The sequence below is a fragment of the Thamnophis sirtalis genome, unplaced genomic scaffold (genome assembly GCF_051295495.1).
Source record: "Thamnophis sirtalis isolate CommonGarterSnake01/CBP01778 unplaced genomic scaffold, rThaSir2_p1.2 scaffold_3, whole genome shotgun sequence".
Lineage (NCBI taxonomy): Eukaryota > Metazoa > Chordata > Lepidosauria > Squamata > Natricidae > Thamnophis > Thamnophis sirtalis.
The window spans coordinates 20,738,720-20,750,129 of record NW_028261383.1 but is presented as its reverse complement, the minus strand read 5'-3'; the positions used below and the strand labels follow the sequence as shown (position 1 = coordinate 20,750,129).

Here is an 11,410-nt window from a genome sequence, read left to right as displayed (position 1 = left end):
CCAGTTGTGACGGGATCCGGAACCCACCACTGGTTGCAATGGAAACTTTCATTAAATCCAATGGAAAGACGGAAGCATTATTGTATGCCACCCTGACGGGGGGAAATAAGTAGCCATGTTAATCTGATTAATAAGAATTCAGGAAGCAGCTGAGAAGGGAAGACTTAATCTTACCCTTCCCGTGGACTGAAGCTTCAGTTATTTTTATTTTTTATTTTCATTAATTTATCACATCTAGAAACTGCCAATCTCTTTCACAGGGGGACTCTGATGTTGTAGAAATTAAATGTTAAAAACATAAAAACTGAACACAAAACTTTAAAAAAGAGACACTGTTTCTCATACCTCAGCAACATTAAAATATATGGACTTCAACTCCCAGAATACCCCAGCTGGAACTAAATTGGTGTGTAACCAATAAACCTGGGTATTCACATTGCATTATTGTCAAAAATAAGCACATTATCAGCTTTGAGGAATATGCATGTCTTGTTGAGTGCCATCAAATCTTTAATGTTTGGGGGCTAACAGTAAACGAAGCCAAGGGATCAAGAACTAAATTAAAAAGGAAGGAAATCCCTATCATGATTGACTGCCATGATATTATTTAATGAGACAAATTGTCTGAGTGATAAATCTAGCCACAGAATGAAGACCCCAAATTGCAATCCAATGAACAAGACATCAGGGGAAGCCACATCTTTAAAAACAGTCCACAAATTCACTTTGGACCATTTTGGAGGCCTTTCCAGCATCCCAACAGAATTAGGGTGATGATTCTGATTATCTTTGGCTATATCCATAATAATGTTCAGTTATCAGAATATTCTCTCAGGTGCTTGTCTATTTTTTTATGTCAAGATTGAGATAGGTGCATTTCAGGGGCATTATGCTGTGTAGTGTTGGTGGGATTCAAACATTTTAATTACCGGTTCTGTGTCCGTGGTTTGGTGGGTGTGGCGTTGCGTGGCGTGGCTTTGTGAGCGTGGCAGGGGAAGGATACTACAAAATCCCCATTCCCTCCCCACCCCACTAACCTGCTTTCCAGCTCCATTCTCCTGTTCACGGCAACAAAAGAAGATCAGCCGGGGCAGAGCCAGCTTATTTGCAGGTTCTCCAAACTACTCAAAATTTCTGCTCCCGGTTCTCCAGAACCTGTCAGGCCTGGCTGAATACCACCTCTGCTCTGTAGCCTCCTGGCTACTTTCGCTATTACTACTTCAATGTCCACATAAAGCAGATATATTGGTTGAGACACTGCATAACCTGTAGGAAGATACTGAAGGAAATAGATGAAATGATTCCATACAGACCTCCCAACAACAAAAAAGACCATTGGGTACAACTACAAAGCCACTTGTATATAAGCAGGAAGCAAACCCAATTCTTCTCTAGCATTGATTATGTTAGCTAGTTTGGTAATGAAACATCTGCAATAAAATAACCAAGATGACCTTAATGGAGCAATGTAAGATCCATTGCAAGAGCAACGTGGGTGAAACTTATTTTAAGTCCACAACAGACAGATAATATTCTGAAGTGGCTCAATTCACACGTCCTCATTCACTGAAATGTAAGAAGGAAGAGGAGTTACAGAATAATCAGGCTTGAAAGATTCTGTTTTTAAATAATCTCAATAAAAGCAGTTTTGGCTTTCTGGTGGGAATGATTTCTTGGTCTACCTAATGGAGCTTACAGATATAACGTATTTTTCGGAGTATAAGACACACCTTTTTTCCTCAAAAAAGGCTGAAAAACTGGGTGCGTCTTATACATCAAATACAGCATTTTTTGCCTCCCGAAGCACCACCCCTTCACCAAAATTGCCGTGCATAGCCTCTAGGAAGCTTTCAGAGAGCTCCTGCGAATGGGGAGGGCAGAAATGAGCAACAAACGTTTTTTGCCCCAGCAGCACTCTATAAGCCTCCATAAGGCTATGCATGCAATTTTTTTGAAGACAAATGGGCCCGTTTTCATGAAAAATGGCCTTTTTTGCTAATTCCCCCCCCCAAACACTTTGCAAGCCCCCTCAAGGCCTTTTTCTTGAAGAAAAACGGGCCCGTTTTCACCAAAAAAAGGGGGGCCTTTTGGGGAGGTTTGCAGAGTGCAAAAACCTTTCCCCCCCCCTTTTGGAAAGCTCTTTAACTGATTGATGAGAATTAGATTGATCAAGTGCTGTGCCAGCAGAAACAAAGTCTTAATTGCTGCAGATTGTCAGCAATTTCCTTCTCCAGCACATGGATAAATACACATGGAAACATCTACCTATCTACCTACTCTCTCCCTCCCTCCCTACCTATCTACTGTATTTCTCTCTCGCTCCCTCTATCTACCTACCTACCTACTGCCTCTCTTCCTATCTATTGTATTTCTCTCCCTCTCTCTCTACTTCTCTCTCTCTCTCTATCCTACCTACCTACCTACACATTCTCTCTCTCCCTCTCTCCCTATTGTATTTCTCTATTTCTTTCTCTCTATCCCTTTATCTACCTACCTAGCTACCTACTGTCTCTCTCTCACTCTCCCTACCTACCTACTGTATTTCTCTCTCTTTCTCTCCCTCTCTATTCCTCTATCTACCTACCTACTTTGTTTTTAGTTTGCCTCTTCAAAACCTTGGTGTGTCTTATACTCTGAAAAATATGGTAACTACAAATATGTTTTTATATTCCAGAGAAATCTCAATTCAATATTCATTTCAATATGTCCCAGAAAATTTGCTGCTCAGTCAAAAGGTCGCTGGTTAATATAACTGAGTATAAACATCATAAAAGTATTGATGAGTAGATGTTGTTTTGATAAATAGATCCTTGTATTAAAAGAAGAACCAGAAGACACCCACAGACATCCAGATAAGATTCACCCCACTGGAAGTTTCTCTTCAAAATAATTGAACTTTATTTATTTATTTATTTCATTTTTCTAATTTTATTTTTCTAATTTTTATTTGATTTTTCTAATGCAAATTTCTTTTCTTCTGAATAATCCATAGGTGGACCTTTAAAATATTCTTAGAGATTTGGAAAAGTCAATGTTTATTTTTATTTTTTTATTATTGTTTACTTTGATCCATTTTAAAAGCATGGCCTACTTTATATGTACTGGCAGCCCTTGACTTATGACTCATAATACTGTGATGGGTAGCCACAGTCGCAAGTCACGATCGTTGTAAAGCGGATCACCCACATGACCGACTCAATCCTATGGCAGTCATTAAGGTGCTTTTTCAAGAAGCAACCGGACTTTCTGGTTTTTCTTTGAACACATTTCCCTTCTCATCCAAGAAGCTTCTTCAGCTCTGACTGGGTGGTGGGGATGAACACCCTCAAATCGTGCGGAGGTGTGAACGGATTTTCAGAAAAATTGTAGATTACAGAACTCTTTCAGCAGTTCCAAAAAGGCTCCACAGCCATTTGCACTACTTGGGTGACCTCAAGGACACAGACAAACCTCCCAGTGGCTTCAACTATTTGTTCTGACCGAGGCTTCCCAAGAGCATGAAGCAAACTCCTTGTTCCGACAAACACCCCTTTTATTAATTTACTGTGAATTCTGCTCATTCACATCCAGCAAAGTTTTTCAAGGGAGGATTTACAGTCACAGACCTTATCTGGCTCGGAGAGCTGCCAGGCCGATATCTGCAAAACTTGGCAAGGAGTCTCATAGAGTCACGAACCAATTAAGAGAACTAATTGTCTCCTGCAAACTCCCCTCCCCTTTTGCTCCTGTTTTATTTCCTCTGGGAGGGACCATTTATCCTCCACTTGTGGCCTTACTCCCAAGTCAACCCCTGTTCTTTAGCTGTTCCCTTCGTCTGGCAGCTCTCTGCATGTGCACACTGGGAACAGGCTCCAGCTGTTTGTCTGCCTCACTGATGTCTGACTTTGAAGGCAGCTGATCACTGGCATACGGCTCTGCCCCCCCCCCCACCTGCCTCTGACCAGAGCCTTCATCAGAGCCTTCCCCAGACTCCAGGACTGGCCCATCTTCCTCCACAACCTCCTCACTGTCTGAATCTGCTGCCAGCTCCACTGGCCGGCCACAACACTACTCTCTTAAAAGAATGCAAATGTCCACCTGTCTGCAAGGAGTATAAATCCTTCCATTCCCCACTATCCTGTCAGAGCTGAAGAAGCTTCTTGGATGAGAAGCGAAACGTCTTCAAAGAGAAACCCGAAAATCCAGGTGCCTCTTGAAAAAGCATCTTTGGGATAGCCATGACCTGGTTGACTTAGAATCTCCATAGAGTTTTGCTGAAACCAGAAATAAATGCCAGGTTTTGGCAAAATCAGGGGTGGGCTCCTGCCAGTTCTAACCTCTTCTATAGAAAAGGTTCCACAAATCTACCATGCTGTTCAGAACCAGTTCCAGCTCCCTCGCCCCGCCTGTCCACACCACGCTTGTCCCGCCTGCTGCTCACTGATTGGCTGGCTCACCAATCACCCCGCTGCCTCTAAGAGTCCTATCTAAACCTTAAAGTCTTAAAGCTATCAAGTTTGAACATCCCTGGGGTTTTTTTCCTAAAGGGTTAGGGGTGCAAGGGTCTTGTAACCTGACAGCTTTAAGACTTGCACACTTCAATGCCAGAGTTCCTGAGCCAACATGACTGGAGGAGGAATTCTGGGAGTTGAAGTCCACAAGTCTTAAAGCTGTCAAGTTTGAACACCCCTGGGTTGTTTTTTTCTAAAGAGTTAGGGGTGCGAGGGTCTTTTAACTTGACAGCTTTAAGACTTGCGTGCTTCAAATGCCAGAGTTTCTGAGCCAACATTTTGGTTGATAAGAGTGTTGTTAAGTGAGTTTCACCACATTTTACAAGTTGGTCACACCCACCCAGTCACATGGCTGGCAAGGCACTCCCACCTGGTCACATGGCCGGCAAGCCACTCCCACAAAGCAGGCCACACCTACAGAAGAGATTCTAAAAAAATTTGAAACCCATCACTGGGCAAAACCATCCTAAAACATAGTCACGTGACTCTGAGAGGCTGCAAACCGCCATAAATGTAGGCTGGTTGTGGAGTGTCTGACAGGTGATCAGCTGACCTGAGGTGGGGCAGGGGTCAGAATTTCAGAACTGGGACCACTTAAGCGACCAGCTGAAAGTTGAGGGCTCTCTGCACTTTGACCCTGAATATTTTGTCTGCACTCATTATTGCTTTCACATGAACATGCAAACACTTAAAGCAGGTCACTAACCAAAACAGAAGCCCCTTTGGGGGATAGGTTTCTGGGCTGCTGAGCTGGACAGAGCTCTTTGGAAAAAAATCAAACTTTCAATGTTCTCCCAACAGATTTCCTCATAGTGAAAACAATAAACCAGTGGAACTGGTTGCCTTGGGAAGCTGTGGGGCTCCATCACTGGAGGTTTTTAAGAAGGGACTGGACAGTCACTTGTCTGTAATGGTGTAGGATCTCCTGCTTGAGCAAGGGGTTGGACTAGAAGACTTTCAAGCTCCCTTCCAGCTCTATTCTGATCGATTTACTGTACAGGAGTGAATTTTGGGCTGCTACTTTCAAAGTTAGATGATGCCACTTGAACATGGGCTACAATCATATATAGAGGGCAGCCAAAGTAGCATTCACCTATTCTCCTTCCCTTAGCCTGCTGCTTTCAGTCTAGCAGAGTGGCGCAGCGGAAGCGTGCTGGGCCCATAACCCAGAGGTCGATGGATCAAAACCATCCTCTGCTAAACCAAGGTAGACTTTTATTTATTTATTTATTTGGTTTGTTCTGGTCTCCATGCAAAAGTGGCTGTTTGACTGGCTGCTGCTGCTCCAGAGGCATTTGTGTGTATAAAAATGTCCCTGCAATGCGTTGGCCAGAAGCCTTGAATTAGGCCTTGCTTGATGTTCCTCAGCTTCATTTTCACGTTTTCAAGCGCTTCGTTTCCTGGGTGAACCTAACAAAGAAAGGCGCCTTTGGAATCCGGAGTTTTCATCAGGGCAAAATGTGCATTCTGGCCTTGCGTGAGGAGTTCCATCCCTTACTCATGCTTGTGTAATGTTGTGCTGTGTGTCCAAAAGGGACAGAGTTTTTGCACCGCAAAAACATGCTTTATTGTTACCCTGGGGAGGTTCATGGAACCCGGCGATACATTTTTATGATTTTGGGGGATCTAAGAGTTCTAGCAATCTTCCCGCTGACGTAGAAGCTTGCCAATCTTGCAATCAGGTTCAAATCACCATCGTCCCCAAGTTCTTTCCTTTGGTTTTTTTTTCATGCCAAGAAATCCAGCTATTACAGGGGCTAAAACTATCCCATATAGCTTTAGCCCAACCTGTTGGGATCTCTTTTCTTCTGCACAATCCATCGATAGGCCTTTAAAATAGTCCTATGAATTTGGAAAAGTCAGTATTTATTTTCGTTCATTAAAAAAAAACTTTGATACATTTTTGATGCATTGCCTACATTATTCATACAGGCAGCCAGAGGTGGTATTCAATTTGTTTGGATCGGTTGAACTGAACCAGTAGCGGAAATCGCGGTTGCTCCGACCACCCGCCCAGGCTCTATGGCATCCCATGTAGGCCCTTTTTAAAGCCAAAGCGCATGTGTGGAAGCCTGAGCGTGTGTGCAGATGTGGCACATGCACTCCAGGGGTGGGTTGCTGCTGGCATTACTGCTGGTTCGGCATGCAAAAAATTTCGATTGACCGAACAGGAGTGAATTTTGTGCTGCCATTTTCAAAGTTGGATGATGCCACTTGAACATGGGCTACAAACATTTTAGAAGGCAGCCAAAGTAGCTCAGTTGGGAGAGCGTTAGACTGAAGATCTAAAGGTCCCTGGTTCAATCCCGGGCTTTGGCAAAGCTTGTGAGTAGTGCACATTTTTAACCGTCTCAAACCATTACTCTTCATACGTGATCCTCCATGAATGCAAACTTTAGCCTAAAGAAATTTGCTTTTAAAGCCTGAGATTCTGAAACTCCAGGTTGCAAACCTGGATAGATTATGAGCAAATTTAAAGGCAGGATTGCACATTTTGAGGTTTGTGCATCCAAAGCCAGAACCCTGCCAGACCTCATTCAATTTCTCCAGCTAGAGTGGGTATAAGGTCTAATAGTAATCAGCAGAGATTGAAAGCAACTGAGTGAGTATTTGCATGTCTTGGATGCTATTCTGGATACTATTCTTCATGCGTTGCTTCTCTGCAGGTGCCATTACCTACCCAACCCTGTGATTCTAACTTATTATAAATTATTAATTATAAATCAGGTATATTTTGGAGTATAAGACGTACATTTTTTCCCTCAAAAAAGAGGCTGAAAATCTGGGTGCATCTTATACACTGAATACAGCATTTTTGGCCTCCTGAAACCCTGCCCCCTTCACCAAAATGGCCATGCAGAGCCTTTGGGAGGCTTCCAGAGTGCTCCCGGGATCTGGAAAGGGCAGAAATGAGTGAAAAACGGGCTGGTTTTGGGGTCATTTCCCCCCCCCCCAGTGCCCAGGAACACTCTGGAATCCTTCTAAAGGCTATGCGTGCCCCTTTTTTGACAAAAAATGGCCCCATTTTCACGAAAAAATGGACCATTTTTGGGGGGTCTGCAGAGTCCAAAACCTTTTTTTTTAATTTGCCTCTTCAAAATCTTGGTGCGTGTTATACTCCGAAAAATATGGTAATCCCAGGAGATGTCTGAATTTTTTCCCTTTAAAGCTGGGGTTTCAACTCATAGAATACTAGCTTGTGAAGGCAAGTTTCCTTTGGCTACAGCAAAGTTCTCCAACCTTTCCAGCTTTGCCGACCCGTGGGGGATGGTTCTTCCCAAGCAACTCGCAACAAGTGGAGATGCAGATCCATGCACTTGTCCGTTTCCACGGCTGGTTGCAAACATCTCAAAGCCCACTAACGGGCCATCATGGCCCAGAAGTTGGGGACCCCTGGGCTAGAGCTTGTAGTGCTGAAGGATCAAAACAGGAGGTCTGAGAAAAGACTGTTAAAAAATGTACACTACTCACAAGCTTTTGCCAAAGCCCGGGATTGAACCAGGGACCTTTAGATCTTCAGTCTAACGCTCTCCCAACTGAGCTACTTTGGCTACCCTCTAAATATGATTGTAGCCCATGTTCAAGTGGCATCATCCAACTTTGAAAATAGCAGCACAAAATTCACTCCTGTTCAATCAATCAATCAGAATAGAGCTGGAAGGGATCTTGGAGGTCTTCTAGTCCAAAGCCCTGCCCATTACATATACAGGTAGCCAGAGGTGATATTCAGCCGGATCGGACCAGTTCACTCGAACTGGTAGCTGAAATCGCAGGTAGCCCGGCCACCCCACCCCCCGGCTCTATGGCATCCCATTTAGGCCCTTTTTTTAGCCAAAGCGCATGGACAAAAGCCTGGGTGTGTGTAGGAATGCGGCCCATGCGCTCACATTCTCAAATCGGTAGGGAAGATAAGTGAATTCCACCCCTGCGGGCAGTCCTTGACTTTTAACCATAATTGAGTCTGCCCATCACAGTCATAAGTTGTGTTAATTGTAAAGCGTGTCACTCACAGGCTCGACCTAACCCTGCAATCCTTTCTGTGGCAGTCATTAACGGAACACGGAGGTCGTAAAGCACTCCAATGTTTGATCTGCGCCAGATTTGCTGAAAACCAGAAGTAAACGCCAGGTTTGGGCAAAGCCATTGTAAAACACATGACCCTTAAGAGGGTGCAAATAGCCATATACTGTATTTTTTGGAGTATAAGACTCACTGAAAACGGGCCCGTTTTTTTCAAAAGAATGGCCATCCATAGCCTTTAGGAGGCTTATAGAGTGTTCCTGAGGGCTGGGGGGGGGGGCAAAATTGAGCAAAAAACAGCCCATTTTTCACTCCCAAAAAGCCTCCTAAAGGCTATGCATGGCCATTTTTGCAAAGGGGGCAGGGTTTCGAGAGGCCAAAGATGTTGTATTCAGTGTATAAGACACACCCAGATTTTCAGTCTCTTTTTTTTGAGGGAAAACGGTGCGTCTTATACTCTGAAAAATACGGTATGTAGGCTGGTTGCCAAAAGAGAGGTGTGTGGTCTCATAATCCCTGGGTTTCAGGTAATTGTTTTAACTTCAGAACTGGGTCGTAAGTATCCTGGGGGGGGGGGTCTTTTGGAATTTGAATAATCACTAAGCAGTATTTTGACCTGAAATATTTTGCTTTACCGTTAGTAAAAAAATGCTACTGGTTCAGGTGAACCGGCATTTCCCACGATCAGATGATGTGTGATTTATATTAGCTAGAAAGCAGGATTTCCTGCTTTCTAGCTAATCTAAATCATCTGGCACAGCGGATTCCCCCCCTCACTATTCACTTACCTTTGCAGGTGCGCTCGGTAGCAGGCTCCGTCCATCCGCCCAGATGTCATCACATCTGTTTTTGATGATCTGCACATGCGCAGGAGATCCTGCACATGTGAGGAGGTAGCGCATGCGCTCATATGCTCACATTGCTACCAAATCGGTAGCAAAGGTAAGGTGATTTCAACCCTGTTGTGGGTGCTTCATCATTGGAAGCTTTCAAGAAGAGATTGGACGAGTATTTGTCTGAAATGGTATATGGTCTCCCTCTTGAGCAGGGCTTTGGACTAGAAGACCTCCAAGATCCCTTCCAGCTCTATTCTGATCGATTGACTGAACAGGAGTGAATTTTGTGCTGCTATTTTCAAAGTTGGATGATGCCACTTGAACATGGGCTACAATCATATTTAGAGGGCAGCCAAAGTAGCTCAGTTGGGAGAGCGTTAGACTGAAGATCTAAAGGTCCCTGGTTCAATCCCGGGCTTTGGCAAAGCCTGTGAGTAGTGTACATTTTTAACAGTCTTTTCTCAGACCTCCTGTTTTGATCCTTCAGCACAACAAGCTCTAGCCCAGGGGTCCCTGTTCTGACCCCCCTCATTCCACACCAAAGCACACTCCGAGCCACAGATAAGTTATGTCATTTAATTAACAGACAGACAAGTCCTTGGCAGCAAACCGGCAGAGACAAGCTTGGGCAGCAGTAAACACAAATAAGGCTTGGCAGCAATCCAGCCTGCCAAGCTCATAACAATGTTCTCCGACATTTGATCCTGTGTTGACTTCTGCAAAGAGGGGCGTGTGCACAAGTAGTCTTTTTATAGTCTGGAGAGGAGCCTAATGACCACCAGCTGAGTGCAATTACCTCCTGTAACTGCGCAACTGTTCCTGACGCCTATTAGCTCTTCGATGCCGTGCATCCAGGAACAACTCACTACTGGCGTCCGACTCACTCTTCTCCCCACTGGTCCAAGGCTCAGGTGCCTCCTGGTGGCCAACCAGCCTCTCTGCGCCCTGCTCGGAGTCGGAACCCTGTCCAGGGTCCTCCACATCCTCCAGAGCCGACTCATAGGGCCCCTCACTGTCGGAGTCTGGTGGCAGCTCCAATGGCTCCTGCTGGGCCACAATAGGTCCCCCAACCTCTGGGCCATAATGGCCCATTAGTGGGCTGTGAGATGTTTGCAACTGGCCGTGGAAACGGACAAGTGCATGCATGTGCATCCCCACTTGCTGCGAGTTGCTTGGGAAGAACCATCCCCCCATCCCCCACTGGTTGGCAAAGCTGGAAAGGTTGGAGAACTTTGCTGTAGCCAAAGGAAACTTGCCTTCACAAGCTAGTATTCTATGAGTTGAAACCGCAGCTTTAAAGGGAAAAAATTCAGGCATCTCCTGGGATTACTGTATTTTTCGTAGTATAACACGCACCAAGATTTCGAAGAGGCAAATTTTAAAAAAGGTTTTGGACTCTGCAGAACTCCCCAAAATGGTCCATTTTTCGTGAAATAGCTAGACTTCTTGGCATGAAAAAAAAACACCAAATGAAATAATTTGGGGACGATGGTGATTTGAACCTGATTGCAAGATTGGCAAGCTCTTACATCAGCGGGAAGATTGCTAGAACTCTTAGATCCCCCAAATTTAGTGCCTAAATGGGATGCCATAGAGCCTGGGTGGGTGGCTGGGCCACCTGCAATTTCCGCTACTGGTTCAGTTCAACCGATCCGAACCTACTGAACACCACCCCTGGCTGCCTGTATGAATAATGTAGGCAATGCATCAAAAATGTATCAAATTTAAAAAAACAAAAAAAACAAACGAAAATGAATACTGACTTTTCCAAATTCATAGGACTATTTTAAAGGCTTATCGATGGATTTTGCAGAAGAAAAGAGATCCCAACAGGTTGGGCTAAAGCTTTATGGGATAGTTTTAGCCCCTGTAATAGCTGGACTTCTTGGCATGAAAGAAAAACCAAAGGAAAGCAATAGCAATAATAGCAATAGCAGTAGACTTATATACCGCTTCATAGGCCTTTCAGGCCTCTCTAAGCGGTTTACAGAGAGTCAGCATATTGCCCCCAACAATCTGGGTCCTCATTTTACCCACCTCGGAAGGATGGAAGGCTGAGTCAAC

General features: G+C 44.4%; 4 non-coding genes across 4 annotated transcripts; 3 read left to right on the top strand and 1 right to left on the bottom strand.

Annotated features, from left to right (window-relative positions):
• Nucleotides 1-5,618: 5,618 nt before the first annotated feature.
• TRNAM-CAU (transfer RNA methionine (anticodon CAU)) lies at nucleotides 5,619-5,690 on the top strand. The gene has a single exon. It is a non-coding gene; the product is annotated as a tRNA-Met (tRNA).
• A 1,046-nt stretch (nucleotides 5,691-6,736) lies between these two features.
• TRNAF-GAA (transfer RNA phenylalanine (anticodon GAA)) lies at nucleotides 6,737-6,809 on the top strand. Its single transcript has one exon. It is a non-coding gene; the product is annotated as a tRNA-Phe (tRNA).
• A 1,159-nt stretch (nucleotides 6,810-7,968) lies between these two features.
• TRNAF-GAA (transfer RNA phenylalanine (anticodon GAA)) lies at nucleotides 7,969-8,041 on the bottom strand. The gene has a single exon. It is a non-coding gene; the product is annotated as a tRNA-Phe (tRNA).
• A 1,656-nt stretch (nucleotides 8,042-9,697) lies between these two features.
• Nucleotides 9,698-9,770, top strand: TRNAF-GAA (transfer RNA phenylalanine (anticodon GAA)). The gene has a single exon. It is a non-coding gene; the product is annotated as a tRNA-Phe (tRNA).
• The last annotated feature ends 1,640 nt before the right edge of the window (nucleotides 9,771-11,410 follow it).